General features: G+C 52.0%; 1 protein-coding gene across 2 annotated transcripts in view; it reads left to right on the top strand.

The window, feature by feature from the left end:
* ETS1 (ETS proto-oncogene 1, transcription factor) overlaps nucleotides 1–3532 on the top strand; it is an 82263-nt gene that overhangs the window by 10292 nt on the left and 68439 nt on the right. The window lies entirely within an intron of this gene.

A 3532-nucleotide genomic window follows, 5' to 3' on the forward strand; every position in this document is an offset into this window, starting at 1 on the left:
TTCCTTCCAAAATTCCTTCCTTCCCTCCCTCCTTCCCCAGTCCTGCCTTCATTTATTTGGGGTTTTGCCCTCAGTGCCTCCCTCAGGCACAGCATCACCATGTTGGTCCCTGCCTTCACGGTGTTGAGGGTGTCCCTCAGTGAAGATTGGGCCAGAAAGCAGAAAAAAACCTTAAATATGATATTTTTGGTATCTATTATCCTCCTGTTGAAGCGGTGCTGAAGGGTGGGAGCTTCCTTCTCCTGTGCCGTGGTGTGGGAGAGCTCCTTTCCTTTTCCAGCTGGTGATTTTGCTGTGTTTTGTAATTTTGAAGTCCTGGCTGCGCCTCCTTTGTATTTAGGGGCAGTAGCCCTGGTCTGGGGTGTCCAGGAGGATCCTGTGGGCGGTTTCATCCTCCACATTTCTCTCAGGTTTGCAGGACTGATGTCCTGGCCCTGGTTAGTGGCTTTGGAGAGCGACACCCATGGAGATTTGTAAGGATTTCTAAATTCCCGTTCTGCTCTGGTGCTGAATTTGGGTCTCTTGCAGCTCAATGCCTTGCACTGGGTGTCCAGAGAGGCTGGGGCTGCCCCAGCCCTGGAAGTGTCCAAGGCTGGGACACTTGGAGCAGCCTGGGACAGTGGCAGGTGTCCCTGTCCTTGGCTTTCAGGTGCCTTCTCACCCAGTTCTGGAATTTTATAATTCCTTGGGAGGGCAGTGGCCTCCAGGGCTGGAGATGTGAGGCCACACTGGGCCATCAGCTGAAGCAGTTCCCTGCCRGGGCCTAGAGAATGTCTCTCTCACACGTTTGTGGTTTGGAAGTTGTTACAACAGCCCTGGTAACGGATTCTTGCCCCACATGTGTTTCAGCACATGAATTTTCCAGCTGAGTTTGCACTTTGAGCTGTTTCTCGTGGTGKGGAAGGTGGGGTRGGATGAGATGAGCTTTGAGGTCCCATCCAAGCCAACCCATTCTGGGGTTTGGAACTCTTGTTTCAGAACATTCTGCTCACTCTCTGTGAGCAGTTGTCAGGGCAGAGGCTCCCGGGGCTGGGGTGGCTGAGGATGGAACAGCCCTGAGCTCGGGTACCCTGGCACAGCTCAGCCACAGAACTGAGAGAAAGAGCTCCAGCTGYACAAAGGTGATCTTTGCCTCACCAAGGTGAGGTTTATGTCTCATTTAGTCCCACATGAGCCTGTCCTGAAGCACTCAAACCCTGGGTAAGCTTTTCTGTGGGTGTGCTGCTCTCTCCTGCTCGTCAGTGCTGCTCATTGGCCCCCGGGGAGGGACAGCCCCGCTGTTCAGGGACTTTGTGCAGCTGAAGAGTTCAGCAGAACCAAAAACTGCTGTGGTCAAACGTGCAGCTTGAAACCTCTCCTTGGCCGAGGTTCAGGCATTTGGGTTTTTTTGGTTTCTCCTTTGGTGAGCACTCGAGTGTGAGCAGGAGATGGATGCAGAGAGCTGGGGCAAAGCTTCTCTGCTATTCCCAGGCRTCCTTACTCCAGCTATTTGCTCAACTCCTGTGGGTGACCTCTCAGCATGATGTCAGCTCTGCTCTGATGAAATCTGCCCTGGCAGCATTTGGATTTGCTCAAACATTTTGCAAGTCTGTGCCTGGAAARTTTTCTTAGGGTTTTTGTTCTTGACCCTCTCCCCTTTTCTGTGAAAGTGCTCTCTCCAGGGAATGASATATCTGCAGCCCAGATCTTCCTTACCCTGTGCTGCCTCTGTGAACTTTCTTATTGCCATGGCTGGAGCCTTCCTCAAACCTCAGCAAAGCCAGGGAAAGAAATCCAAGCTGTTGGTCCTTCCACAGGTTTTGATCCAGCTTTTAGTGCATTAGGATGAGCAGGACAGGCCCCTGGCTCTCTTGCAACACCCAGGAATTACTTTTCAGCTCTTTCTGTTGCAATGCAAGGTGCTCTTTCTCTGATTTGTTTTTCAGTGTTTCTGGTTCTTCAGTCTAGAGCAGTTTCTAATTTTAAATGAGAGGAAACTCTTATTTGTATATGGGGCCAGGAAACAGCCTTTCATTTCTCCTTTGTGTCTCGGCTGCACATGAAAACCATTTGTCATCTATTCTTCTGCTGCACCAGAGGCTATTTTGGTTTTCATGGTCTTGATGTTGGTGAAAGAAACAAGTCAACAAGGAAAATGCAAGTGTGAATATATCCTCCTGCAATAGAAACCCACAACATTTCTAAGAGTTTGAGGGCTGCTTGCGTTTAGGGAAGATGCTCTGCCTTTGAAGCTCAGGGCGAGTTTATTTGCGCTGCATTCGAAGCTGATAAGGATATTGTGTGATATGATAAAGGGAAGCTTGATGTGGATTTAGCTCATAGATAAAGCAAGGAGGGGTGGAGTGGTTTTGGCTTGAAAAGGACGCATTTGAAAATGGGCTGGAGTGGGTTTATTTTTTGTGGGCTTGTACCACAATGTGTGGAGCACGTGGTGGGAATGTCACAAAGCCATCCCGAGGGGAGCTGCTGGCTGCTCATGGCCAGGAGCTCTGCCCCGTACACAGGTGGCATCAGGGCTGTAAAGGCACTCTGGCTGCTCCAGCTGCCACCCAGCTGGCCCTGGGCCTGCCCAAAGTGCTGCTGGAAGCCACGCTTGGCACCTTGTGGTGATTTCATGGGGAAATAGGATCCCAGTATTCCTCCCTTGGAATGCTGTTTGGATTATACAAGGTTAGGCGTAAAGCTGCAGTGGAGGGAAACATTTGATGGTGGAATTATCAAATTATTGTGGGGCTTTGAGTGACCTGATTGAGGGGGTGGCACCCTGCCTGTGGTGCAGGGGTTGRAATGAGGTGATTTTTAAAGTCCCTTCCCACCCAAACCAGCCTGGGATTCTGCAATTCCATTACAATTCCAGCACAGATGCAGTGCTGGCTGTGCTGCCTCAGGAGCCAAGGCCACTCGAGCAGCCCCTTSCACTCAGAGTGGTTTGTTTTCCTTGCTGATAGGGGAGATAAAGCTGTTGTTAATGGCAAGGCAGGGATGGAACCACTCTGGCCCCAGCGGAAGAAGTTTCTACAACTCTTGTGCTGAATTAGCATCCTTGGGCTGAAGGTATTCCCAGCCTTTGGGATGCTCCTGGAGCATTTGGGGGAGTGCTCCCGCCTTCACTGAGAAATGAATCACAGAAACTGGAATGGTTTGGGTTGGAAGGARCCTTAAGGATCATCTCGCCCCAACCCCCTGCCTTSCACCAGGCCAGRTYGCTTTAAGCCRTGTCCAGCCTGGCSTTGAACATTTCCARGGATCTTYTGGAGAGGAAAAAGCAGAGCTGGTGCTTCATGGGCATCAAGTCCCTGCAGCCTGGGCTGTGCTGGGGCTGTGCTGGTTTGGGCAGGAGAGCTGAGCCCTTGCAGCTGGAGGAACCCCTCGGGGTGCTGTGTCCCCACACAGAGCAGGGGGGATGCTCYYCCTGYRYCCCCACCCTCTGGCCCYGTGATCCTCCTCCCAGCCCAGCCAGGGTCCCACGGGGCCGCCTGCAGCCATGGCAAAGCCCCCCTGCTTTTCCCCATGTGTCCCCCTGCTCTGCCTG

Source organism: Malurus melanocephalus, unplaced genomic scaffold (assembly GCF_030028575.1).
Source record: "Malurus melanocephalus ecotype Western Australia unplaced genomic scaffold, MMel_1.1 scaffold_201, whole genome shotgun sequence".
Lineage (NCBI taxonomy): Eukaryota > Metazoa > Chordata > Aves > Passeriformes > Maluridae > Malurus > Malurus melanocephalus.